The 17,220-nt window shown below is 32.4% G+C and overlaps 1 long non-coding RNA gene across 1 annotated transcript; it reads right to left on the reverse strand.

Annotated features, from left to right (window-relative positions):
- Window positions 1-2,321: 2,321 nt before the first annotated feature.
- LOC139529643 (uncharacterized) lies at window positions 2,322-10,086 on the reverse strand. Its single transcript, XR_011665849.1, has 2 exons — window positions 10,003-10,086; window positions 2,322-3,111 (listed from the first exon to the last, which is right to left on the reverse strand). It is a non-coding gene; the product is annotated as an uncharacterized lncRNA (long non-coding RNA).
- Window positions 10,087-17,220: the final 7,134 nt, after the last annotated feature.

Consider the following 17,220-nt stretch of genomic DNA (forward strand, 5'->3'; position numbering starts at 1 on the left):
TTACAGTAAATAGGTGAAATTAGGAATTACACGTAATTACTAAACGTTTCAGTAAATACCTGTAATTACTAGCCAATTTAGTAATTACATGTATTTACTAGTTGTTTCAGTGATTACTGGTAATCACTGATTTTTTTTTGTCATTTTTACAGCTATTTACTAACTTGATGTTTTTGTTTTAAAATTAAAAACATAATTCAAGATACCAAATAAGAAAGTAAAGGGATAGGGATTTTAAGAGAGCTTACATAAGGATGTAGGAATATGAGGCACATCAAAAGTGCATACTCTTTAGTGTTTGTGAATGAAACTGGAAAATGGTTGTTTTATAGGTTTTGAAACTCTGTAAATATATGCATGCAAGACAATGATATCTATCTAAAATTGATTTTCATAATTTGGTTTAACTAAAATCTCCATCCTGCACTGTGGTTCAAAACTTCAGAATAACTTTCTACAAATATCCTGGATTTCTACCAAACATGGACAGAAGCAAAATTTGTATGATCATAAGTTAATATCCAAAAGTAAAGTTTGTAAAAAGAATCCTTTTCTTCGCATATAACTTATAAATGGACTAGAGTTTTTTCCCCAGTTAACATGTCATACGCTATGCAGTTAAAGTTTTTAAAACATTAGGTTTTATAAACCATCCTGGATTTTTACCCAATTTTGACAGAAGCTTCTAACAGTACTAGTCAAAAGATAGTATCTAGAGGAAAATTTTAACATGTTTTCCTCATTTTTGTTGAGCCTGCGATTAACAGCAAAAGTAGGCTATTTGTTCTGCAAAACCCTTACAACTGTAATAGCTTAATACATCGATAACCCATCTCCAGCTAGAGGTTGAGTTGAAGGTCACATAAATACGTATTCAATGAGGTCCAAATATTCACTCGCAAGTGCACAACTCATCAACCTTGTTTCTATTTTGACAAAATATAACCAGATTGGCTGCTAACAATGAATTATAATTTCACTATATCATGTTTATTAATGATTTAACAACAAACAAAATATTATTTTTTTTTTTATATCTCGAAGCTAATGCACATAACAGTTCATTCCAGTTCTTAACCTACATAACGTTATCTTATCTGTATAAAGTAGTAAGTCTAAATATTCTTAAAATTCAAAGTTTTCTTTAAAATTAAAACATAAAGCTTTAGGAGAATTGTCCATTTCGGATTTCCATATCTGCTGAAATTGGTCAAAAATTATCTGTACAATGCTCAACTTGAACCATTTTGAATTAAAACTAAAGTTACTCAGATTTAACCAAATATTTGAAAGTCCATATTTATTCAAGATATTTTTTTTATAGAAATCAACCATTCAAAATTTACTGTACAGTACTAACTGATCTTTTAGTTAGTTTTACCATAACTTTTGATCACCTGACTATAATACAACATTGTTTTAGCAGTCAGTAAATAGGTGTAAAAATTCATTTTAAAATTAGTAATTACTGGTAATAACTGGGCCGTTTCAGGAATTACTTGTATTAACTAAGTGCATCAGGGATTACCTGTAATTCCTAAATTTTAGTAATTACATGTAATTCCTAATTTCACCTATTTACTGTAACATATATATAGTTACTTACTTAATTATGTATGATGATAACATTAATTATTTTATTAAAACATGCAGTTCTATGAATCATTTGTACTTACACAATTACATACTGATTATCCCATATATTACTGAACCAAAATGCCTCCTTAATCTCTTATATGTGAAATGCATTTCAAAACACAACCAACATGACCTAGCCACAATTTCAAATTGTTAGCATCCAGGAAGTGCCAAGTAGGCATGCCCAGTCAATATTGTGTAATTCCTGCAATGTTCTGGCAAACATATAGCATGGTCAAAGTTTTCTGCAATCTTGCGGCAAACATATTGCATGGTCAAAGTTTTCTGCAATCTTTCGGCAAACATTCTTTATTATTTTAAACTTTCTGGCAATCTTATGGCAAACATTGATGTTTCTGCAACTTGCCGCAAGCTTGCAGCAATGTTTGCCAGAAGTTTGCAGCTAGCGGCAAACATCAGCAAACACTGTTTTATGTGTTTCTGCAAACTTTTTGTTTGCCGCAAGCTTGCAGCAAGTGTGCTGCAAGTTTGCGGCAAACAATTCAGTCTCATAAGGGAAATTCATGAAAATAGCCTCTCTAGCAATAACTTAAGTTTAAAGGTTGATTAGAAATTACATAAATATAACTTGGCTTCAGAAAACACGATATTGTGAGCATATCAAGCAAATGTGTACTTCTATAATTCAATATTCAAATATTTATTGCCATATACACTTTAAACAATATAGCAACTCTTTTAATTCGATGACATAAGATTTGAACACCTTATATGTGTCTGTAATTACAGAATGAATAAACCAACGGCCAAAATGTAACATCGAGCAGGAACGTATTCGCCATCTTTGGCGTAGGGGCGAGCTAGCCCAAGGACTAAAAAAAGATCTTTGCTTTCGTCCGGAATGTCCTCCATGTAAATCCCTGTAACGGGAAATTCGTAACTTCCGGAATCCATCTGTATGCTGCATTTTCTCTTTTCCCATTCATTTAGATATATGGAAACATTTTCAGACCTGCATTTCAATATTCCCGTTGAACGGGAGTCTGTATTTTCCTTCAGATATCTTTTTTCCTCAATTCCATAAAATATTTCATCGACATCCCGCTTTGCTTCATTCGATAGACATCGTGGATCAAATTGCCCGGTATCCTCCTCAGAAACAAATGACTCAACAACCATGTCTTCAAATCTGTGAGGAAGCGGAGTGAAGGAGTACCCAATAGGGTGATCGGGATTAAAAGTTACACGAAAACGGTATGATTTTTGTAAACTGAAATTTCTGCTTGAATGCCAACAGCAAGTTCCGGGCTGTGTTGTTGTTATAGGCCTGTAAATCTTCCCGGTCTCCTCATTTAGCCCCAAGTAACAGTGACCGTTGTTCATTCTAGTCTTAGCGATGATTCTTAAAACAATTTCGGATATAGATGGAGATGATGGAAATGATTCTAAACTAAAATCTTCCGAATATTGTCGCTCCAGGTTATATGGTGATTGTTTTATACTGCTGGCCATCTAGAATAATGAAACATTATTATTAGTATCAAAAGAAATATGTGCTCATTGAACTAAGACCAGACGTTCAAACACTGAGCAATTGACGTTCATTTTACAATGTATTTGATTATTTTTTGTTGTTTTTCTGTATCGCTATGACCAGAATTGGTTTTTTGGTATATTTTTTTTAAAGTAAAAAATTATAATGATCAACAGTGACTGCTATTTCAAAACACTGTCCAGTCATGATATATTTTTTACAGTAAAAAAAACATACAGCATATTCAAATGTATATAAGAATAGAAAAAGAATATTTATTATTCCAATCAAGGGCCCTTGGTGGGCAGCATAACCATGATAACATGTACACATAAAACAATACATCATGATTTGTAACAGAAAAACATTTTTATAAACTAAAATGAAACATTAAAAAAAGTTCAGACAGATGTTATTATCTTCATTCTATAAAATCATATACGTTTAATTCCAGGCAGGATCAGAACCATAAAATCATTACAATTATCATTGTTATTACATACATTAATTAACATTTCTTCTAACATCTAGACATGTAAAAATATAGCTCCCTAAATATTTAAGTACAGACAAATTTTCATTAGTAAATAACCAAACCAATTTTGCCTCATTTGAAAGATGTATAAAATTAGGACAACTACAGTTTATCTCCTTAAAAAATATCTCCCTATCATTTTTGTATGCTGGACAACTAGTTATAAAATGTTGTTCATCTTCAACCAGATTTAGAGTACACTTCTTACAAAACCTTTGGTCTCTTCCTATATATAATGTTTTATACCTGTCTTTTTTCTATTTTGAGATCATCTGCACTGATTTTAATTTTACATATGGCACTTCTCAATTGAAAATTGTTTAAAGATAGATACATTTCTTTTGAAAAAAAGTTTTAAGTTTGAAATAAGTATCTAATTTACTACTCTGTGTATCTGTTCTGTTTGTGTTCCAAAATTTTACAAAACTATTACAAAGTTTTTGCTTAACTGACTTGATAAAAAAGTTGAGCTTCACCTCCAAATAACGAATATTCAGCTTTTTAAAAATGAAATGTATGGATAAATACCAGCATTCAATATTATTATTAAACATGTTTTTGTTACACATATAGGTAACATACAGTAAACCATCTTTCATATTCTTTATTCTATACCAATATTTTAGCATTGATAATACAACTGAAAAATATAAAGGGAATCTACCAAGCTCTCCTAGCACAGCTAGGTTAGAAGACTTTTTGTTTACACCTAATATATACTTCATATATCTTAAATTGGATTTATCTAATCAAAGAGCAGATTGCTGAGGGATACGATTGCATTTGTTTTCATTGACACATGTATACATGTAGCTGGATAATATTATTTTCAAAACTAATTCAACTGCACATGTAAAATGTACGTAATCTGAAGTTACAAAATATCCAATCCCGGATAAAAGTGTATGAACAATGTACTCATTGTGTTTTATTTTTGTACAATCAATTCCAAGATTACTTTCCACAGCAGTCACAGCAGAGACTCAGAGTGAGAGAAGGTATTTCACTTCGTATCTTATAACCTATTTACCTACGATAATTCTAGGAGTAACCCCATTCCTAACTCTTTTAAAAATATTTAATTTCCTTTGGGTCAGAGGTCATGACTCCTTTCCGTACACATTTCTCGGATTAAATTGCGATCGTATTTAATATAACACGGCGTTTATCGACAGAACGAGTTAATTTTTCTCGACATGTTTTGTATTCAGAATTTACGGAAAATACTTCCGGAAGGGAGACAACTGGAAACGATAATATGGAAGACTCCATTTCGCCGTAAGGGGTGTTGCGATGTGGACTACATTTATTTTAATTTAAATGATGCATATGATTTAAAACTATGAAACAACAATAACCCGCAGTAACAGACAAACATAGAAACGATACCATGAGTTTTAAATCAATCAATTGAGGTGAGAATCCAGAGCAACCATTCAATCTAACCCCCATTGAAGCCAGGAAAACTATACGCATGCGCATAATTACCTAAACAAACCCTGGAGCAAGAAAGTATATTAAATGTTAATTAAACGACCAAGATGGTTCTCTAATTCTTTATGGAAGTACAATATCAAATACCAGTTTCATAACGGTGATATATAAGAGAAACTCCACTTCAGTTCTTATATGACAGAAATAGATTTATCGAAATTCAGAGAACTCCCGCATTTTTATCAAAACTGGGGAATTCCCTCTGACGTGTTTCTTAATTTATAAAAACACTAAATATAAATACTGCTTAATTCTGATTTTCCGTGTTGTTAAAAACACGCATATAAGTCAAGAGAAATTTCAAACATGAAGATTATGAAAAGAACATTATAGTAAAGTTGTTTCAGTTCAATCCCTTTGTTTGTTTTGACCTTTTAAAGCAAGACAATCATAAGAATCTGAGATGTTCCTTAATGTTTAGAATAAAACAACTGACGTGAGGGCAATGCCCTGAGTCACTGGTATAAGTCTACAGATTGCTTGAAAGCAATCGTATCCCAAAAAATCATTCATATAAATGTGCTGTAATAAATATTCACTTTCTTTCTGGCATTCTGCAGAGCTAGTTTTAAATATACCTGTAATTTCACTGCCAATACATTAAAATGGGTTTTATTGTATGGTCATATATATGTAATAGAGTAGAAATACTTGGATTGGAAGATGATAAAGATCTTTGCAATTTGAATACAGCTTTTAGTGATTTTTTGTATAATTCTTCCTTTCCTTGCTTAAAAATTCCACTAGATAAAATTTTTAAACCTAAGTACTTATAATTGTTAACACATTCTATTGTATCTTTTTCGACATAAAAATGTTCTTTTAAAAGTTTACCAGGTTTGTTAAATATAATAACTTTGGTTTTAGAAAGATTGACCTCTAAACACCATTTAGTACAAAATTTTGATAAATCATCAAGTCGTTTTTGAAGACCTGCCTTGGAACTAGAAAACATAACAATATCTGACATCTGCATACATGAGGCAGTCAATCCTGCGACCGTTTATATCAACAGCATTTGGGCTTTCCTTAAATGCATCCGGTAAATCATTTATAAAAATCCTGAAAAGGTTTGGACTTAAAACATCCCCTTGCTTTACTCCAATTTGAGAATATACGAGTTCCAAAAAGAATATCGTTTGTATAAAGTCCTAACATTAGTCAAATGGACAGCTGCCGCGTCAAAATGCACATTGATAATGACAGACTTTTGTTTCGTCCTCTGCTCAATGAAATGAAAAGGTTTATGGTTTTTTTTCTCACTAATAACCTGAATCAACGTTTAATTGGAAATATCTTCTATATCACGCCTTTCACTGCTTATTTTTCTTTATGCGTGAATGCACGTTGTGACTGTGGTATACTGTACGAATAAGGGGGATAATCTACGCCTTCCTAGATATTTATTTATTTATTTCGTAAACCGTTTCCGCAGTATATATTGGACGATGTCCGTAGTCTTTCGGAACACCGGATGTTATTCGGAATAGTACATCTGTTCTTTCTATTGCAACCTTTCGTATACATGCGCAAAAGTTTAAATCAATTGACCTGTTGAATAAGCATTTAATTTTAGCATCTTCAGTTGCTATAGAGATATGTTAAATATGATGCGAGCGTTTCTAATGAGCATTTAAATGCTTCCTTACAAGTGCTAATGTTTATCTTACATATATGCGTAGTTATTTTAATTAGAGTCAAACGTTGAAACCAATTGTGTTAATTTATGAGATAAGATTTCATGCAAACAAGGCGATTTATATTCGGAAACGAAATATGTCAAAATTAAAATCTATATAAGTAGTATTACTAGCATTTCATTAAAGATTCGGAGTCTAGGGAGGATGTCCGGGGATGATGTACATGATGTACAAAGCACATTGAAGCCGGCTATTTCATTTTTTTCATACTGAAATTAAAAGGAAGTCTTTCTTGCACTTTATTAAAATTTTACACCTAGGATATACCATGGAAGTAATATCTAAATATCAAAAAATAGGATGAACTGGACTAAAATAAAAATTGAACTCTATTCGGCAGCGTACGTACATCAACGGAAAGTAACGAATGGACTATTCGGGTTACTTCGCACGTACATGTATATACGCCAAAAACTTGTGTCTTCGTAATTCTCCGTGAACACGAAAATGACCGATAAGTGTCATTGATTTGATCGATCACATGCGGAGAATCAACTTCCATGCCAGATATGGAACCAATTAACGTGTTATCGAAAGATGGGCGGTAATTCAGATGAAACCTTTGAAGTGACGACGATGTCATTCCTTTCAATATTACTTCCATGGATAGACCAAGGATGTATTATGTATTTTCAAGGCAGCTAAATCCAAGTGCAACATATACATTGAGCTGCAAAATTTTCTTATTTTCAAGGCAGCTAAATTCAAGTTCAACATAGACATTGAGCTGCAAAATTTTCTTATTTTCAAGGCAGCTAAGTGCAACATATACATGATATACGTTCAGCTGTAAAAGTTTCTTATCATCTACATCCGATTTCACCTGGATAGATGCACGCTTGATAAAGCTAGTTGGTCTAGCGAAATATTGCGTTTATTTTCATCATTTTGTAAATATGTTAAACATTCTTATATTTACATACTAAATAGTGTGTTAAAATTACATTGTTAGGCAATCTATATGTAATCTAATATATATATTTTGAGCCATCTCACTGATCAGAAGGATACACAGTGCCCCCAAATCACCAGTACAAAACTATCCAGCAAGAGAGAAAAAGGATAGCATGCATAGGTCAATATCAGAAACTTACAAGGCAACTTCAGTTCAATTTAATATTTAATTTTATTCTATTGAATTTGTCAAATGTCAGAGGAAATGTCTTTTTAAATGTGGTAGGAATACCAATGAGACAACTCTCCATCAAGTGTTAGACACAGTGTAGTCAATAAAAAAGGAACACCTTTCAACAGTTCATTAATGTGGCCTTTAAACAAACTAAATAATATTTAGGTGATGGGTATTCAGTGGTAATTTTAGGTTCGATCATGTAAGTTTTTTTGTTGTTTTCAATTTTTGTTGTTTATTTATAAGTACAAGGTCAAGGTGTAAGCTGTTTTGTCTAGGCTATAAATAACTTTATTAATGAATTGGTTTCGGTCATCAAGGTTAAGAGCATATAGTGCAATTCAAATTATATATATATAGTGATATACTATTAACAATTAACGTTTTCATGACCCACAATTTGAAATTTGAGAAAATATCAGAATAAAAAGGGAAATTAGGAAAACTTATCTTCAAAGCGAGTTAAAGGTTACTATTTTTTTTTAACAAAAGAGGTTTGTCATCTAAAACTTTTAAGAACAAAATGCACACAACTTACCAATGCTTACTACCCTAAGCATAACAAAAACCTTGCAGAGCAGGTATTAGAATATTAATAATGATCAATATCAAACCATTGTTCAAATAACCATGAAATATCAAACCATTGTTCAAATAACCATGAACAACAGCTATTTTACAGGTTCACGTATTGCATTTCTTAAACTCAAATAATCATAAATTGATTTAATTTCTTCACATCTGCATTTGAACTTTAGCCTAAAAACTAACTCTTATCTAAAAAAAAAAAAAAAAAAAAAAAAACGCACGTAAGAATGAGTGTAACATCCAGTGGGTGACTAATTAGCATGTTGTCTTTCGTGAGAGAGGAGAAAAAATCCTTGGACGCGGGCAATGATTCCTTTAGCGAGAATATTTCAACCCCCATTGAACTGTAGTTACATTGAAAGTAAACAATCAATGCCAGTTTCTAATTCTTATACCACAAAAATAATATAAAACAATATACATCTTTATTAAACAATTAACTAATATTTAATGCCAAACTAGCATCTGGGTTTACGATTGCATTTCTTTTTTTTTTAAAGAAAACAACTTGTTTCAAATATGTGCAGACTTTAAATGTATATGATCTAACAAACATTGGGCATAAGTTCTTCATGCTGTCAATCATTGTATTTTCATATTACAAATTATATATACCACGTGTCTTTTTGTCTGTTTGTCTTTTTATGTTTAGCCATTCTCTATTTTTATATTTTAACACCTTAATATTCTCTATTCTTTATTTGTTTGGTTCGTTTTTCTCTATAAATTCTGTATATTTATGTTTTAATACCATTAACATATGTCATTATTCTCTACACTGTAAACTCTATCAACACCCTCATACATGTATTATGACCTCGATATAAATGGATGTATAGTGTGTGTTGTAATGTTTCTCTTTTGAAGACGTATACTACACATGCCACGTACACATTTTATTTTAATTTTTAGTAACGAATGGTGCTAAAAATAAACTAGACATTTATGTCAATTATTCCTTTTGAATCATTTTCACCTTTGAGTTTCGTTTTCTTTTTTCTTACACAGAATACAAACTTTTTTACTGTCACGCTTGTCATGCTTGTATATTGTAACAGTAGCATTTTTTTTTAAATATCCCCCCCCCCCCCCCCTCCACACTTTTTTCATGAATATGAATGTAGATAAGATAAGATAACATAAAATGACTTTTTATGTAAACTGTTATTTTTGTTGGCCGGGTTACTGAGATTGACTAACGCGGCTTTTATTAAATTTTTTTATATGTATTCTATTTTAAATATTTCTGGATATAACTGATGTTTACAATTACATCAGCGTATTTGCGGTTTTCCGAAAACTATCAAATCTAGGTCAAATGTCTGACTAATAAAATTTATTTACAAACATATTGTAATATCATATATTATAAAGTAAATATATCGTTAAAAAGTTTAGCAAATCAGATTAAGAATACATTTACCTTCAAGTCTATGAGTTACAGCTTATACTCCACGATAAAGCAGATATTTAAATAAAAATTGTGCTGGTGTATAATGGTGAATCTGCAAGGCCGTAGCGCATGTCTATTCCAAGTGAGGCAAATCGCCGAGCGGAGCGAAGTGAAAATTTTTTTAGCCTGTTTTTTAGGGATTTGGGTGCCTGAAACGGGAGAAGCTTATTTCAGCATTGCTATTTATAATAAAAAAAAAAAAAAAATATAACAGAAATTCGATTTTTTTTTATCAGCTAGCCTATTAAGTAACAAAACAAGTTTCAATATTAAAGTTAATAATCTCTGCATGTTGGTCAACCAAAACTTTCCGATTCTTCTCTGACCTGTACTATCGAAAACACACGTTCTTATGTATATATATATTTATGTCCAACAGCAAGTTATAAGCTTCTAAAAGACGAGAACATGTTATAAGCATTAATTAGGATATATTTATCATACATAATCATTAACCATAAGAATAGGTACAGAGAAGACTAGACCAACATTGTTACTTAACCGGATTTTTGACGTTCTAATGTCACAAGTGATCACAAGTTATCTGTAAACATTCCTCTGGAAGACATGTCAACCTACCTGGACACGTTATTCTACCAATTTTCAAGTCATTGGTTTGACCTACCGGGGTTCGAACCCACGACCTACCGCACTAGAATCAATGGAACACGCTAGCATACAACCAGACAATGCTGATCATAATCAGAAAAAGAAACACGAAAAAAATATTTTCAAACAATACCAAAAATATATTTCATACTTTTATTAAAGATAAATAAAAAATCATGAATTGCCTTATAAATTAAAGACTTCCGTAGAAAAGGCGCTTATTGATTTTGTTTAAATTAATTATAAATAATTATTATATTTTTGGTTAACCCGAATAATCCAGTCGTTATATTACGATTACTTCGATCACTCCATTAACCTCTGGAGGACAATGACCGTAAGGGGGCACTGTTATTATTCGAGTTAATTTTTGGTCAATGAATTATTTTATCGATTAGCATTTGTTGTTCAGTGAGTTGATAGTGTAAACATTGATAACTATAGCGTTATTGATTCAAAAATAAACCAAGGAAAGTAATAAACCAGCATACTTATAGGGGGTGTTTATACTCATGAGTTACCCTTTTCATCTTTTTTTTTCTCTTTAAAGAACACGTTTTAAGATTTGTTTCAATTTTTTAATTATGATTTGTATTCGGAACACTTATTTTTTTTACCGTCACCGCTATGGTAAAAGCTGCAATCGCTGCTGCAGATTGGACACACTGTATATGTAGTGTGCCGGTAGATAATTTGAAACTCGAAACTCGCATATTGATAATGTAAAATACATAATTAAAAAAAAATTACACTTCTAAATTTTGGTCGTCGTTTCAAAAGTGAGGCATTTGCCTCATTTGCCTCCATTACGCTACGGCCCTGATCTGTATTCGTCTTTACCGCCAAAAATGATTTGATAACACTATTAACCAAAAAATGCAACACTAAAACGAACGTACAATATTTACTCCTCATATTTTGTCTAAACCTTTATTTATTTTTACGTATCGCAAAAACACCTTAAGGTACATGATATAAGAATATACCTAACGTGATTTCTGACTTTTTCACAAGCACTTGTCCCTGAAAAAGTCATATATCATATATAAACCCTAATATTACCCACATGTACTTATGTTAAGGCATATATATTTTAAGAAACAATTGCCTGTTATTTTTCTTGATGGAATTAAAAAGACAAAAACTCTACCCCTGCTCCAAGGATCACTGAGGAATAGAAAAGATCCTCTTCAGACCGGGTTTAAAACATTTGCAAAATTGGGGCGCCCGTTTGGTTGTGCGGGATGTATAAATACGCATACATGTCAGGTCCGAATGGCGAACATTAAATCCGATGTAGAGAGAGTGTCACGCTCTATACAAGTTCCAACAACTCTTTGAGGGGTTCGTAGATGACCTGTTGCAAAGCTAGATTTCTGTTCCTATCCAATATTTCCTCATTTTACAGTGACAGTCCAATTTTCCGGCAATCATCCCGGCCGACCCATATTGCAGGACCCACTCGATATTTTTCACGTGATTTTTTTTTTGCTCAAAACATAGTTGCAGTTATCTTTTTTATTGTAAAAATTAATAAGATCTGCATTAAAAAAACATTAAACCATTCTCTTTTTTTTCTTCTTGAAAACATTTACTAGTAGATTAAGAATAATGGGAGAAAAGGTATAGAGATATGATATGATTGCCAATACTGCTTTGTAGTTCGTAGCATTCTTAAAGGTTTCCTACAATGAAATTCCAAACAGATTGTTAAAGGTTCTGCCAAATTAAGTGTTTTTCTCTTACATGTATTTATGACGCTGTTATATATACTTTTGTTTCAGCATCTTTTATACCGTTTCACTATAAAGCTAGAACTAGTGATTTGCTTTTCCTGCAGTAATTATAAAGTATTTTATTGTATGTATCAATTGACAGTCCAATGATTGATATTAAATAGGGTGCTTAGATATAGATAATAGAAAATATAGAATAATGGACAAAAAAATATGAAGAGAGAAAATTGCCTAAAATAATAGATAAATGAACGATATCCCTCACCCAGACACTCACAAGGTCTCACCCCATGTCTCACCCTTATTGTAGACAAAGACTGTCTTTTAATTATAGTTATTATAGGATTAAACACATTTTTTCTAGAGGTTATTGATGTGTAAACCGGGGCGGTTAACTCACAAACTGAATAAAAGTCCGAAGGACTTTTATGTCAAGTTTGTGAGTTAGAGACCCGGTTTACACATCAATAACCTCTAGAAAAAATGTGTTTAATCCTTATAATTCTTCATCCAAACATACGCGATTATTAATTTACATTATTACTTTGATGGCTACTATATGTACCATCAAAAGCACAACGGCATGTTGTAACTAAGGAGTACGCCGCCATCTTGACTTTCTAAAATAAACTCAAATGTTCGATAAATGCAACAGAATCTAAAATGAACTAGCACCTACCTCAAAAAATTCATTTTAATTAGATACTATGCGAATTGGAAGCGCACAAGTAACGAAATAATCTTCCGTCTGAAAGTTTTCAATCGTATGACGTCGTGTTTTGCCATGACGTAAATTCGCAAAATCATTCGTGAAATTTCCCGGAAATTTATTTAAATTATATTTTTATACATTTTCGAAGCTTAAGTGCATTTATTTTATTTCTTTTTTTTTGGTTATATATGCATTAGAATAGAAACAACTGTTATGCAATTGTTTTAAAATCTCAACTTGCTGAAAATCTCAGTATCCCTGCCAAAATGTGTATCGCGCATGAATAGATTACAAAAGTAGTTTCGGAAACATGGTTTATCGAAGTGTAAACCAATAGAAAAAGTCTACTTGACCAATCCAATTCAAGTATTTATAGATATGCAAATGATATAAGAATTATGTTAAAATATCAGCATTATTGGGATAAAAAAGGAGACTGATAATGCCGTATACAAAGCCATAATATTCATTGGGAACATCCCCTGAGGTCTTCACCTCCGAATATCAAATAGTTATTATATTATTATTATTATTATTATTATTAATAAAAGATCTTATTATTATTATACGTTGTGGTTCTTATTTTTATTAGCATTCTGAAGCAATTGTTTACATAAAAATCATGATTGCCCTAAGCTTGCATTTGTTTGTGACCAATTTTTATTAGATGATGTATGGCACATGATGAGATTATTTGAAACGTGAGCAAATGAACAGGGAACAACATCGTCTCTCTACCACGTGTACCTTTGTTGCATCGACATGGGTTACTTAAACAAAAATAGAACCCAGAGTTCACTAAATCATTTTTTTTGTCCAAAAAATAAAAAGGAAAAATTCGTTCATTCTAGGGTTCCTTCATCTTAATACTAAACAACGGTAAACCCTTCATTGAGGTCAAACAGAGTTCACTCACTGACCATGTTTATTGATCAACTGGTGAATTATATTTTTTTTGCCGGACAAAGTAGTGACCTTGATAATATTTCTTGTTTAGTTCACGTCTTAACAAACATAAATCTTGAAAAGGAAGATAAATTAAGAAACACACATATTGACCATTCTTCTCTTCTTCTCTCATATAAGTACATGCTTAAAACATGTACAACGGAATGAAATTTTCTCTTGAGCATTTTTATAGATATAGGAAGATGTGGTGTGAGTGCCAATGAGACAACTCTCCATACAAATAACAATTTAAAAAGTAAACCATTATAGGTTAAAGTACGGCCTTCAACACGGAGCCTTAGCTCACACCGAACAACAAGCTATAAAGGGCCCCAAAATTACTAGTGTAAAACCATTCAAACGGGAAAACCAACGGTCTAATCTATATAAACAAAACGAGAAACACGTATATATTACATAAACAAACGACAACTACTGTACATCAGATTCCTGACTTAGGACAGGTGCAAACATTTGCAGCGGGATTAAACGTTTTAATGGATCCAAACCTTCTCCCTTTTTCTGAAACAATAGCATAACATCACAACAAAGAAAAACATACGATAAAATATCAATTGGCAGACTTAACTCAATCAAAAAACGTATGATTAAACAATGAACGAATAAATTTGATCTGCGTTGTATGGTATTTATAAATGGACGCCTCTAAAAGTAAGACGAAAGATATCAGAGTAACATTCATACGCATACGTCGAAAATAAACTGACAACGCCATGGCTTAAAAAGAAAAAGACAAACGGACAAACAATAGTACACAGAAGACAACAATGAAAACTAAAGACTGAGCAACACGAACCCTTAAAGATTTCAATTCATATTTTTTGAGATGACATACAATGTACCTCATAAAGTAGGTTTTCAAAACAAAACCTTGATAGAAAAATAGAAAAACGGCTTCTCGCATTCATAGTAGTTACCTTCTACGAGACGACAGGAGCTGTAGTCTCCATGTCGGTTTTATTTTATTATGTGATAACTTGGCCACTTGTATAGTGATTATTCTTTTACCAGACCTAATATTTCATGCTTATTTTATTATTTGATAATCTAGGATCGTATTTTTGATCATTTGAGTATCTTGTTAAAAAAAGTAATTAATGATTATGTGTTATTAAATGGCAAAAAAATTGTGAATATGTAATTACTTGGACACTCCCACGAGGGACCTCAGTAATGGTGAAGGAATGGTTGATTTGTGTTTGTAAAATGTCCAGTGGCCAGTGGCCAATATTTACGACAAATTCAGAACAAGAAAAAGTTAAAAAAAAATCACTTTAATGCAATAGGTATTTTGTACACGGTCGAACAATCGGAATGAAGGGCTTGAAGTTTGAAATACCACTGAAAAAAGGGACGCTAGATGCATAAAGCGCAGTGCCATCCACCAGCCCTCAGAGAGTTGCTCCAATTATTATTTAACGTGCTAAGATTGAAGTGGGGGGGGGGGGGGGGCTAGAGGGGGTCTCATCCCGATTTCCCGGTTTTAATATCAGAAAATCCCGAAATCCCGGACATATGTTGTTAAAAATCAAGTTTCAATGCTTACGATTTAAACGTCTCGGATATGATTGATGTTCAAAGTCTTTCAGCGTAACCAATCCGAATATGTATTATCATTTGGACTGCCACTGGAAAATGAGGGTAGATATTGGATAGGGACAGAAATTTTGCCTCAAAGAGTTGTTGCAATTAAGGGATCTTAGCGTGGCACTCTCTTTACACGAGGCTTCCGATTTAAGGTCCCCATTCTGTCCAACGTGACTGTGATTTTGATCCATCCCGCACAGCCAAACCGACGCCCAACTTCAGCAAGCGTATTACTGACGGTCGGGAGAAGACCAAGTCAACTCAGTCACCCTTGGGGTTTACATGTACTCTGATCTCGATCTACTCTGTTTCTAGATGCGATTCTGATTGAAGTATAATAAAAATGGCACTTTTATCTGTCTAAGGTACAGTTGTTTGTCAATCCCGTTATATTTCAACATAATAATCCCAATTTCCCGTGGCTTAAAACGTGGCTTTCCCGTATCCCAATGTTTTTCTATCCCGAATTCCCGATCTTTAAACAAGGCAATTCCGATTTCCCGTTGTTAAAATCGGCCGATCCCGGTGCCCGAAAATGGTCTAACCCTCCCCCAAGTTTGGTGCACTAATCCTAAATGAGGTATCGACTCTAACGTCAGATTCCATCCAGATGCGGTGGCGAACTATACATACAGCACAGACTTAATTTATTATTTTTCAATTGGCAGGCATGACCATGCATACTTCTAAATGTCTTCCTGATTTATACACGATTTTTCCTTTAGGCATGTGAAAATAAATATTTTTAATTTGTATATTGTTGATTTATTTTGGAAAATGTAATTCCTTCATTGTTATTATGTTTCAGTTACCATGGTTACAAGTGACTGTGAAGCATATGTTTTGCTTTTGCTTTTAGTTGAAGGCATCACGTGACCTTTAATGGTTGCTTACATGTGTATCAATTAACCGGTTATCATTTGCACTTGTTGTTAATTGTCTCATTGGCGATCGAACCACATCTCTATGCCATGTTAGTGTTTTAAATTTACAGCGAGCTAACTAAAACAAAATTGAGTTGTCTCTCTTCTTGCATTCCTCTGGAACAAACCTAATTGCAAAAAAAGAAGAGTACGTTTATCTTGCATAATCTGCAATTGAGGAATCTGCCTTAAAAATAACTTGGCAGTACAATTTGTGAACGTTAACCGATATAAGATGTGCATCAAAGATACTTGAAAACTCGGTTAGACTGAAATATATCTCTAAGTTCAGTCGCCTGCATAGAATTTGTCATTAATTTGTACGAGGTCATATTATTATTTTATTGTTAATTAAATTCAATAAACAAATGCAATGTACAATAATTTTGTAACGCATTTATTATTCATGTGTGCTTTGTGCAAAATCCCGTTCCATAAGTACAGGGCTCTGAAAGAAACTGATGCAGAAAAACACATATATTGTGCGCTTTGAAAGACAATTGTGTGCATATTTAGTGCGCATTGAAAGACAATTGTGTGCGCTTAATTATATATAACTCGAGCGCATAATTTATTTTATAAATATAAAAAAAGAAGAGAAGTTTATATTGTTACATTAATCGTGTTGAATACAATTCAAATGAGTTGACCA

The sequence above is a fragment of the Mytilus edulis genome, chromosome 7 (genome assembly GCF_963676685.1).
Source record: "Mytilus edulis chromosome 7, xbMytEdul2.2, whole genome shotgun sequence".
Taxonomy (NCBI): Eukaryota; Metazoa; Mollusca; class Bivalvia; order Mytilida; family Mytilidae; genus Mytilus; species Mytilus edulis.